This window comes from Puma concolor, chromosome B2, assembly GCF_028749965.1.
Source record: "Puma concolor isolate L17-30 chromosome B2, mPumCon1.1.hap2, whole genome shotgun sequence".
NCBI classification, from domain to species: domain Eukaryota; kingdom Metazoa; phylum Chordata; class Mammalia; order Carnivora; family Felidae; genus Puma; species Puma concolor.
Genome location: NC_141671.1, coordinates 28,695,235 through 28,707,282, shown reverse-complemented (window position 1 = coordinate 28,707,282; position 12,048 = coordinate 28,695,235). Strand labels below are relative to the sequence as shown.

Sequence of the window (12,048 nt, the reverse complement as noted above, 5' to 3'; positions counted from 1 at the left end):
TTCTACCAAACATTCAAAGAAGAGTTAACACCTACTCTTTTGAGGTTGTTCCAAAAAATATAAACGGAAGGAAAACTTCCAAACTGATTCTACGAGTCCAGCATTACCTTGATTCCAAAACCAAAGACCCTACAAAAAAAAAGGTGAACTACAGACCAATTTCCCTGATGAACATGGATGCAAAAATTCTTAACAAGATACTAGCAAATGGGATCCAACAATACATTAAAAGAATTATTCACCACAATTAAATGGGATTTATTCCTGGGATGCAGGGCTGGTTCAATATCTGCAAATCAATCAATGTGATACATCATATTAAAAAAAGAAAGGATAGGGGCGCCTGGGTGGCGCAGTCGGCTAAGCGTCCGACTTCAGCCAGGTCACGATCTCGCGGTCCGTGAGTTCGAGCCCCGCGTCAGGCTCTGGGCTGATGGCTCAGAGCCTGGAGCCTGTTTCCGATTCTGTGTCTCCCTCTCTCTCTGCCCCTCCCCTGTTCATGCTCTGTCTCTCTCTGTCCCAAAAATAAATAAATGTTGAAAAAAAAAATTAAAAAAAAAAAAAAAAAAAAGAAAGGATAAGAACCTCATGATACTCTCAACAGATGCAGAGAAAGCATGACAAAATACAGCATTCTTTCTTTATAAAAACCCTCAAGAAAGTAGGGAGAGAAGGAACATACTTCAAAATCATGAAGGCCATGTATGAAAAATTCACAACTAATATCATCCTCATTGGGAAAAAACTGAGCTTTCCCTCTAAAGCCAAGAACAAGACAGTGATGTCCACTCTCACCACTGTTAATCAACATAGTGTTGGAAGTCCTAGCCTCAGCAATCAGACAAAAAAAAAAAAAAATAGTAACAATAATAATAATGATAATAATAATAAAAATAAATTAAAAAAAATAAAAGGCATCCAATTCAGCAAGGAGGAAGTCAAACTTTCACTCTTCGCAGATGACATGATACTCCACTACATCAACAAACTGCTAGAACTGATACATGGATTCAGCAAAGTCGAAGGACATAAAAACAACATACAGAAATTGATTGCATTTCTATACACCAATAATAAAGCAACAGAAAGAGAAATCAAGGAATTGATTCCATTTAAAATTGCACCAACCACCATAAAATACCTAGGAATAAGCCTAACAAAAGAGGTGAAAATCTATAAACTGAAATCTATACAAAGCTTATGAAAGAAACTGAATTAGAAGACACAAGAAAGTGGAGAAAATTCCACACTCATGGATTCGAAGAACAAATATTGTTAAAATGTCGATACTACCCAAAACAATCAGCACATTCAATGCAATCTCTATCAAAATAACACCAGCAGTCTTCACAGAGCTAAATAAACGATTCTAAAATTTGTATGGAACCAGAAAAGAGCCTGAATAGCCAAAGCAATCCTGAAAAAGAAAACCAAAGCTGGAGGCATCACAACTCTGGACTTCCAAGCTGTTATTACAAAGCAGTAATCATTAAGACAGGATAGTACTGGCACAAAAACAGACACATAGATCAGTGGAACAGAATAGAGAATCCAGAAATGTTCCAATGTATGGCCAACTAATCTTTGACAAAGCAAGAAAGAATATCCAATGGAAAAAAGTCAGTCTCTTCAGCAAATGGTGTTGGTAAAACTGGACAGCAACATGCAGAAGAATGAACCTGGACCACTTTCTTATACCATACAAAAAAATAAACTCAAAATGGATGAAAGACCTAAATGTAAGACAGGAAGCCATCAAAATGCTAGAAGAGAAAACAGGCAACAACCTCTTTGACCTCGACCGCAGCAAGTTCTTAGTTGATATGTCTCCAGAGGCAAGAAACAAAAGCAAAATGAACTATTGGGGCCTCATCAAGGTAAAAAGTTTCTGCACAGTAAACAATCAGCAAAACTAAAGGCAACCAACAGAATGGGAGAAGATATTTGCAAACGACATATCAGTTAAAGGGTTAGTATCCAAAATCTATAAAGAACTTTTCAAACTCAACACCCCAAAAAACAAATAATCAAGTGAACAAATGGGCATAAAACATGAATAGACACTTTTTCAAAGAAGACATCCAGATGGCTAACAGATACATGAAAAGATGTCCAACATCACTCATCATCAGGGAAATACAAATCAAAACCACAATGAGATACTACCACACACCTGTCAGAATGGCTAAAATTAACAACTCAGGTGATAACTGATGTTGGCGAGGATGCAGAGAAAGAGGAACCCTTTCACACTGCTGGTGGGAAAGCAAACTGGTACAACCACTCTAGAAAACAGTATGGAGGTTCCTCAAAAACTTAAAAATAGAACTACCTATGACTCAGGTATTTACCCAACAGACACAGGACTGCTGATTCGAAGGGGCACATGCACCCCAGTGTTTATGGCAGCACTATCAACAATAGCCAGAGTATGGAAAGAGCCCAAATGTACATCGACTAATAACTGGATAATGAAGATGTAGTGTGTATACATATAGTGAAATATTAGTCAGCAATCAAGAAGAATGAAATCCTGCCATTTGCAACAACATGGATGGAACCAGAGTATATTATGCTAAGTGAAATAAGTCTATCAGAGAAAGATAAATATCATATGATTTCACTCATATGTGGAACTTAAAAAAATAAAACAGAGGGGAAGGGAAGGAAAAATAAGATAAAAACAGAGAGGGAGACAAACCATAAGGGACTCTTAAGTAGAGAGAACAAACTGAGGTTTGCTTGAGGGGTGTTGTGTGGCAGGATGAGCTAAATGGGCGATTACCATGAAGGAGGGCATTTGTTGGGATGAACATTTGGTGTTACATGTAAGTGATGAATAACTAAATTGTATTCTTGAAATCATTAATACACTATATATTAACTAACGTATTTTTTTAATTAAAAAAAATGTTAAAAAAAAAAGATAACAAAAAATTTCTTCAGGGGGTATCTGGGTGGCTCAGTCGATTAAGTGTCTGACTCTTGATTTCAGCTCAGGTCATGATCTCACTGTTGGCAGATCAAGCCTCAGGTTGGGCTCTGCACTGAGCATGGAGCCTGTCTGGGTTTCTCTGCCTCTATCTCTCTCTGCTCCTCCATGCCCCCGTCCCCCACCACCAAATGTACGTGTGTGTGTGTGTGTGTGTGTGTGTGTGTGTGTATGTGCTCTTGCTCTCTCAAAATTAATAAGTAAACATTAAAAAAATTCTTCAGATAAGTTTAAAGAGGCATACAAAGTTTATAGTATTTTGCTAGGATATTTCAGAGAATTTCAAAATCACTCAATACACACAGATATTAGATACTCAGTTTTCATCTGAGAGAACTTCCCAGTTTACTAGCACAGGGAGCTAAACAAAATCATAAAGCCACAGTCCTATGGCTTGAGGAGTAGGAGGATGGAGCTTTGAGCCAACAGTAACTAGAAAGAGAGGAACAAAGTCCTGGAGCAGATGGAGCCACAGAGGCAGAAAAAACATTACTGAAACCCTGGGCTGAACCCTGAACTGTATGTGAGAGACTCCAAATAGCACAGTAGACAGCAACAGCTTAAAGAATGAAAGAAGCAGTGATTTCAATTGCTGCCCACTACAGGAGAGACAAGATTTTGAAATCTGAATCTAATCAAATTAACAATGTCTATTAAAAAATATTCTTCAATGAAAAATTTTTAAAAAGCCAATGCTCTTCAGAAGAATACAAAAGAATCCAAAGTCTTTAAAATGTATTATCCACATACCTAGGATACAATAAAAATGACTGGACCCATTTAAAAAAAGTGAAAAATACATAGCCCCTAGTCAAGTAACAAAGCAGACAATAGAAAAAAATGAGCCAAATCCAAATTAGTAAACAAGAATCTGAAAGAGTTTATAACAAATAAGCTATTAAAGAACATATTATCATAATGAATGAATGTATGGATATTCAAAATAGCAAAACTGAAATGGAAATTCTAGGTACAATATATGAAATGAAAAATACACTGATGAGTTGAACAAAAGATAGTTGAAGAAACAATGAACATGACCATAGATCAATAGAAACTATATAATATAAAGAGGAAAAAGAAAAGGAACCTATGGACCAGGGACGTATGGAAAATATCGAACACTGGTATGAGTGAAGTCTCAGAAGGAGAGAGGAGAGAAAATGGGGCAGAAAACAATATTTCAAGAAAACAATGGGTGAAATTTTCCCAAATTTATTGAAAACTGTTATTTTCTAGATACCTATGAAGTCCAGCAATCCCTAGGCAAGATAAATATAAAGAAAATTGCACCAAGACACACTGAAGTCAAACTGCTAAAAATCAAAGATACAATCTTAAAAGCAGATGTGAATAACAGTGACATAACACTGATAAATAAGAATGACTGTATGATGATAATTTCCAATCAGAAAAACTAGCCAAAAGACAAATGGAACATCCTTAAAGTGCTGAAAGGGGAAAAAAAAAGTCAAAAATGAAGGTTTATTTTTAATGTTTATTTATTTTTGAGAGAAAGAGACAGAGTGTGAGTGGGGGAGGGGCAGAGAGAGGAGACAGAATTGAAAGCAGGCTCTGAGTTGTCAGCACAGAGCCCAACGTAGGGCTCGAACTCACGAGCAGTGAGATCATGACCTGAGCTGAAGTTGATGAGCTGATATGTTCATGGGTTCGAGCCCCGCATCAGGCTCTGTGCTGACAATGTGGAACCTGTTTGGGATTCTCTCTCTTTCTGTCATTCTCTTAAACTTAAAAAATTCTTGGGGCACCTGGGTGGCTCACTCAGTTGGGCGTCTAACTCTTGATTGTAGCTCAGGTCATGATCTCACAGTTCATTAGTTCCAGCCCCGCACTGGTCTCTGTGCTGACAGCATGGAGCCTGCTTGGGATTCTCTCTCTCCCTCTCTCATGCCATTCCCTGCTTACTCTCTCAAAAATAAACATTTAAAAAAATTCTTCTAATAAAAAAGAGATTAACAACGTTAGCTGTAGACAAAACAAAGCACTTATATACTGCTGGTGGAAATGGAAATTGGTACAGCCACTATGGAAAATAGCAAGGAGGGTCCTCAAGAAATTAAAAATAGTTTTTCACAATAGGTTTGCCACCAGAACAGAGGGTGTCATGAAACCACTGCTAAATCTAAGCCAAAATGGATAAGGAAAAGGCTCAATCCAACACCATTATCATTAGACATGTAGATTTGGGCACGTTTACCACCCTTGGCAATCTTATCTAAAATGTGGTGGGATCAATATAAGAACCATTACAATATTTGAGAAGAAACCTGCTGAGATGAGAAAGAGCTCCTTCAAGTATGCCTGGATCTTGGCAACAGGCACATGAAAAGATGCTCAACATCACTCCTCATCAGGGAAATATAAATCAAAACCACACTGAGATACCACCTCAAGCCAGTCAGAGTGGCGAAAATGAACAAATCAGACTATAGATGCTGGCGAGGATGTGGATAAACGGGAACCCTCTTGCACTGTTGGTGGGAATGCAAACTGGTGCAGCTGCTCTGGAAAACCAGCGTGGAGGTTCCTCAAAAAATTAAAAATAGATCTACCCTGTGACCCAGCAATAGCACTGCTAGGAATTTACCGAAGGGATATAGCAGTGCTGATACATAGGGGCACATGTACCCCAATGTTTATAGCAGCACTTTCAACAATAGTCAAATTATGGAAAGAGCTTAAATGTCCATCAACTGATGAATGGATAAAGAAATTGTGGTTTATATACACAATGGAGTACTACGTGGCAATGAGAAAGAATGAAATATGGCCCTTTGTAGCAACGTGGATGGAACTGGAGAGTGTGATGCTAAGTGAAATAAGTCATACAGAGAAAGACAGATACCATATGTTTTCACTCTCATGTGGATCCTGAGAAACTTAACAGAAGACCATGGGGGAGGGGAAGGAAAAAAAAAAAAAAAAAAGAGGTTAGAGAGGGAGGGAGCCAAAACATAAGAGACTATTAAAAACGGTGAACAAAGTGAGCGTTAATGGGGACTGGGAGGGAGGGGAGGGTGGGTGATGGGTACTGAGGAGGGCACCTGTTGAAATGAGCCCTGGGTGTTGTATGGAAACCAACTTGACAATAAATTTCATATTTAAAGAAAAAAATCATTGCTTGATTTGGGATCCCTATCACTATGGGATCAGATAATAGGCCAGCGTTCATGGCTGATGTGGTGCGGCTGGTGGCAAAGGGGTTAAAGATCACCTCAAAGTTACACACGGCATACCAACCCCAGAGCTCCAGGAAGGTAGAATGAATGAACCAAACCCTGAAGCTACAATTAGGTAAACTATGCCAGGAAACCCACCTACACTGGGACCAGGTGTTGCCAAATGCCTTATTAAGTAAGAATCAGGTATAGCACCACTAAGCAGATGGGGTTCTCCCCTTATGAAATCTTTATGGGTGCCCTTTCCCAATTATCAAGGGCATAAGGGGGGGACCTAAATGAGATAGGCAATCTAACCCTAAGGCAAGAGATACAGACCCTTGGCTCTACCCTAACCATCTTACACCACTGGGTTAGGGAGTGATTACCTGTGAGTCTGACCACAGAGTCTCACCCCTTTGAACCAGGAGATGCTGTATGGGTGAAGAAGTAGAATGTCCAACCCCTAAAATCCCTCTGAAGGGGCCCGTTCACTGTCATTCCGTCCACCCCTACTGAAGTAAAGATAACCGAGGTGGGTCTCTGGATTCACCACAGCAAAATGAAGCCAGCATCTTGAAACTGGGAGCTGATTCATCAATGCCGTGCAAGCTGACCATATGGAAGAAGCAATGTGCAACTCCAGAGGCTCTGGGAGACTGCAGCCCTGCAGTGACTGGGGACAGTCACTCCGGACGCTGACTAATCTACACACAGCAGAAGCTTGAGAAATCAATGGTCTGGTGGAACAGATAGACTGTCCCTATTTTCTATATCTGTTCCCTTACTGTGAAGAGCTGTCACCCGTTGTGTCTTGCCATCACTGTGATTCTTGCTCTACTTTTTTGCCACAGGATTGGCAGAGGCCGCCCTGGCCAGATGGCAGTATGGTGAGAGATTTCTGCTAGCACTCACCTTCCTTTTGTGGATAGGATGCTTCATTGGTATCGGTTGCTTCTAATCTGGACCCTTTCTGTAGACCTAGATTCCTCATCATGTGACCCATGTATTCACATAACCAAGTCAGGCCAGGGAGTCACTTGGACCTTACTATACCATACTCACTTCTTATGCCAAGGAAAAGTCCTGGGGACCTGCAGACATAATAAGACCACATATTCTATCTGCCAATGGGAGAGTCAATATACTTGCTTTGACCCACAATACTCCCCCAGTGAAGATTGTTTAGAAGTCCGATCCTACCAAGAGTAGGGGGCCTTGGTCAGCTAGACACAAATTATTAACCCAAAACAACAGGTGTCAATGCTGTTTGACATATGTGTGGTTATAGGTATTGGCCCAGAGGCATGTCATATGAAAAAAGTGGGCACTTGTCATAGAGGGCCCAAGGACTCTTGATATACCATGCAGAGGCTTAGATTAGGAGCAGGAATACTGACTCAATGACAAACACGTGTGTGAGGAAAATGGTTTTGGTGCCTATACACCTGTGTTTTTATGCCCTAGCAGGAGCTGTGTTTCATGGAGTACTTGGGAAAAAAGAAGGCACGACAGCATTCTTTCAGAAGGGAGTGACTACACCAAATTGTCAGTTGGGGACCTGTAATCCGGTTAATTTTACTACTCTTAACCTGGGAGACCCCTGATGGAACAGTAGCTGGCAGATGGGGATATATATCCATGGACGGGGCACAGACACAGGAACAGTGTCGTATTTTAAGAGAGTTATTGTCACACATAAGGCCACAACTCACCAGGTCTTTCATTCCTTTTATGAAGAAATGGAGAAGGGTCCTCCTCCTGTCTGTCACGATGAAAAATCTATTTCTAGCCCTAGCAGAGACTATAGCCCAAACTCTAAAGATCTCTTCTTGTTATGTATGCAAGGGAACCAATATGAGGGATCAATGGCCATAGGAGGCTAGAGAATTAGATCCCTGAGAACCTTATAATGGAACAGAATGCCCCAACCCTACTACTGGGGTTTGGCTCCTCAAAACCTCAATTACTGGAAAAAAAAAAAAAAAAAACAACCTGCCTTGCCCACGGGGAAAGGAAGTTCACCATCTCTGTTGGAAGCTTAACATGCCTACCTAGGCCAAAGATTTTATAACTCAGGAAACCCAATGGTGGGGAACCCCAGATCACCTTGAGCCAGATCCCCACCCCTTGTCTAACTTCTCTCAACTCCAAGAGGCCTGGGACATTGTCGACACAGTCATCAAATGGTGGGCCCCAGGTGGACTATACTGGATATGTGGAAGGACAGACTACACAACACTTCCCTCAGGCTGGTCAGGATCATGTGTGCTGGGAACTATTTGTTCATCTTTCTTCCTGATCCCACTTGCCAGAGGGGAACATTTGGGAATCCAAGTGTATGGGGACAGGGAGACTCAAAGGAAACAACATGCCCTACCAATTGGCAACTGGAAAGATAATGAATGGCCTCCCAAGTATATAATCCAATATTATGGCCCTGTCACCTGGGCAGAAGATGGATCCTGGGGCTAATGCACTCCCATCTGCATGCTAAACCGCATAATCAGACTGCAAGCAGTTGTACAAATTATAACCAATGAAACTGCCAGAGTTCTTAACTTACTAGTCATGCAGCAAACTAAAATGAGCAATGTTATCTATTAAAATTGCTTGACGTTAGATTATTTGCTTGCTTCGGAGGGAGGAGTTTGTGGAAATTTTAACCTGAGCAACTGCTGCCTACAGATAGATGATGAAGGAAAAGTCATACAGGCGATAAATCGAATGAGAAAGGTTGCTCATGTCCCAGTCCAGACCTGGAAAGGTTGGGACCCCAGGGAGTTATTTGGAGGATGGTTTTCAACTCTTAGGGGATTCAAAATCCTCATAGGTATTATTCTCTTAATTTGGTGACCTTGCTTAATCCTACCTTCCCTAGCTCCCCTGGTTATGCAGTCTGTCTCCAGCCTCACTGACGTAATGGTCAAAAAGAAAACAGCCATGCATGTGATGATGTTATGGAAGTATAAATCCCTAACCAAGATGATGCTCTGTGACCCAAAGTAAGGGGTCCGAGCATCAATAGGGGTAATGTGGTAGAGTCCCTCCCTAAGGAATATCGTGAAAACCTAAAGCCAAGGGAAGGCGACCTGGCTACGTGCAGGTGTGCAACATTCCTCACAACTCTGCAACAAAGACCATCCATTCAGACTTTGAATGTTACTATATATGGGAGACAAAGGAGCAAAACTTGTACAAAAGGAAAACCCCCACTGCGCTAGGGGCTCAGTGTTTTGGGTACAAACCCAGTGAGCCCATGCCAGCACAATGAGTGAAGTTGCTTCCTGGACAGAAAAGGTTCAGTGTCCTGTCTCTCTGTGCAAGAATCCTGCTACAAATTCATCATCAAAAACTTTCCTATAAAGAAAACCCCAGAAGTGCACCTGGGTGGCTCAGTCAGTTAAGAGTACGACTTTGGCTCAGGTAATGATCTCGCAGTTTGTGAGTTAGAGCCCCAAGCTGGGCTCTGTGCTGACAGCTCAGAACCTGAAGCCTGTTTCAAATTCTGTGTCACCCTCTCTCTCTCTGCCCCTCCCCTACTCATTCTCTTTCCTCTCAAAAATAACCATTAAAAAAAGAAGAAGAAAAAAAAAAAAAAAAAGAAAACTCCAGACCTAGTGGTTTCACTGATAAAAACTATCAAAGATTTAAGGAAAAATAATACCAACCCTGAAGCCTGTTTCAAAGTCTGTGTCTCCTTCTCTCTCTGCCCCTCCTCTACTCACTCTCTTTCTCTGAAAAATAAACATTAAAAAAAGAAGAAAGAAAGGAAAAAAAAAAAAACTCCTGACCTAGTGGTTTCACTGATAAAAGCTATCAAACATTTAAGGAAGAAATAATACCAAGCCTACATGAATTATTTCAGAAAACAGAAGCTGTGGGAAGACATCATGACTATGTGGGGTTTATAAACTCTGCTGTGCAAAGGCAGTTTCCCTTTCAAAACTCAATCACTGTAAATCACATTAAAGTAAAAAGAAAAACCATGTATTTATCTAAAAAGATGTAGAAATCATTGACAAAATTCAATACCTATTCATGATTTAAAAACCTCAACAAACTAGAAATAGAAAGGACCTCTTAATAAAGGAAAACAGGGTGGGAGGGATCACCTAACATTACACTTAATGATGAAATATACAGTGCTTTTCCTCTCAGACCAGTAAATAAAGGAAAAATGTCTCACTCATTTTGTCTATATAACAATGTTCTAGAGGTCCTAGCCAGTGCTATAAGACAATAAGGCTAAAGAAATAAGCGGCATAATGATTGCAAAGGAAGTATTTCCATTTGCAGATGTCATGACTGTTTATATAGAAAATCCTAAGGAATCTACTAAGCAACTAATAGTACTAATAACTGAATTTAGCAAGATATCATTATTCATGGTTAATATACAAAAAGTATCTACTTTAAATTCTAGTGGGAAACAATTAGTCAAATTTTTAAAAGTTCTGTTTAAGAATATCATTATAAAAACCAAAATACTTAAAACATACATTTAATAAAAACAACATACAAGACTTCTTGAAAACTTTAAAATATAACAGAGAAGGCAAAAAAAAGAACTAAATAAGTGAAGAACTATACAGTCTATGGGCCAGATAATTCAATGTTATTGAAATATCAATTCTCCCCAAATGGAAGAGTAAGTTATACAAGCTTATGTAAAGAAACTAGCAAGCTGATGCTAAAATTCCTACAGATCTTCAAAGAACCTACAATAGCCAAAACAGTTTTAGGAGGGGAAAAGTTTTTTAACTTTTTTTTAACTCTTACAGAACATGACTTAAAGACTTATTATGAATCTACAGTAATCAAGACAGTGAGTTGCTGGCATAAGGATAACCTAATGAATGAGAAGAACAGAGTTCAGAAATGGACCCATGCTTATATAACCAGTTGATTTTTGACAACACAACAAAACAATTCAAGGGAAATAAAAACATTTTCATCAAATGGTATTGAAATAATTCAGTTTCCACATGGGGGGGAAAAAGAATATAAATGTAGCCTCACACCACTTACAAAAATTAATTCAAGATGGATCACATCTAAACATAAAATTATAAACAATAAAGAAGATAAAATAAGAGGGCATCTCTACACATAGAGTTCTTCTCCAACATGGCAAACAATAACCATACATTGAAAAACCTGATATTTTTAGACTTCACCAAAATTGAAACTTTCTTATCAAAAGAAAATAAATAGGCAACCATACGCTGGCAGAAAATATTCTCAATAGATTTATCTGACAAAGGACTTTATATCAAAAACATAATTTTTCAACTTAAGTAACCCGATTTTTAAAAAATGAGCAAAAACTCTGAAAATCCTCTTCATAAAAGATGAACTCAGAGTTTTTAATAAACATATATATGACATATATGATGGACAGATACACAGATAGGCAGATGTATGTATCCGATAGATTGTGAATGTGTGTTTCCTAGCTCTGTACACAATGAGAGAGGCTACACGTAATATTACATAAGTGGCAATGAGCATACCTAACTTCTAAGTACCATCATCCAATAAAGGGAACCAGAATCCTTGGGAGAAACTGCTGATTCCAGGGCCAAAGCAGGACAACTACAAGATAAACCTAAATCATTTTGTTACATCAGTAGGGAAGTACTCACCGAAGGGGCTCCCATTACCCAAATCTGAGACATTTGGACATCAAAAAAATTAATGATAGCAATGCATTGTAATCTATTATATAAGAAAATATGCAAGACCATCCTATTAACATAAACCAGTAAAAAAAATAAAGAAAACTCTCCTTACTACAGAATGTTAACCAATAAATAAGAAAGTTATGATGCAATTATTAATTACCAATGGATGCTAAAACTAGTGTTTGGCTTA

At 39.1% G+C, this 12,048-nt stretch overlaps 1 protein-coding gene across 3 annotated transcripts in view; it reads right to left on the bottom strand.

Moving 5' to 3' along the window:
* Positions 1–12,048, bottom strand: part of EXOC2 (exocyst complex component 2) — a 275,073-nt gene that overhangs the window by 228,649 nt on the left and 34,376 nt on the right. Inside the window, exon 1 of one of the 3 annotated variants that reach the window (XM_086706458.1) lies at positions 11,203–11,217. The exons of the other annotated variants lie outside the window; for them this stretch is intronic. The gene's annotated coding sequence lies outside the window, so the exon portion shown is untranslated. Of the gene's footprint in view, positions 1–11,202; positions 11,218–12,048 lie in introns of those variants that run through there. 3 annotated transcript variants of the gene reach the window in all.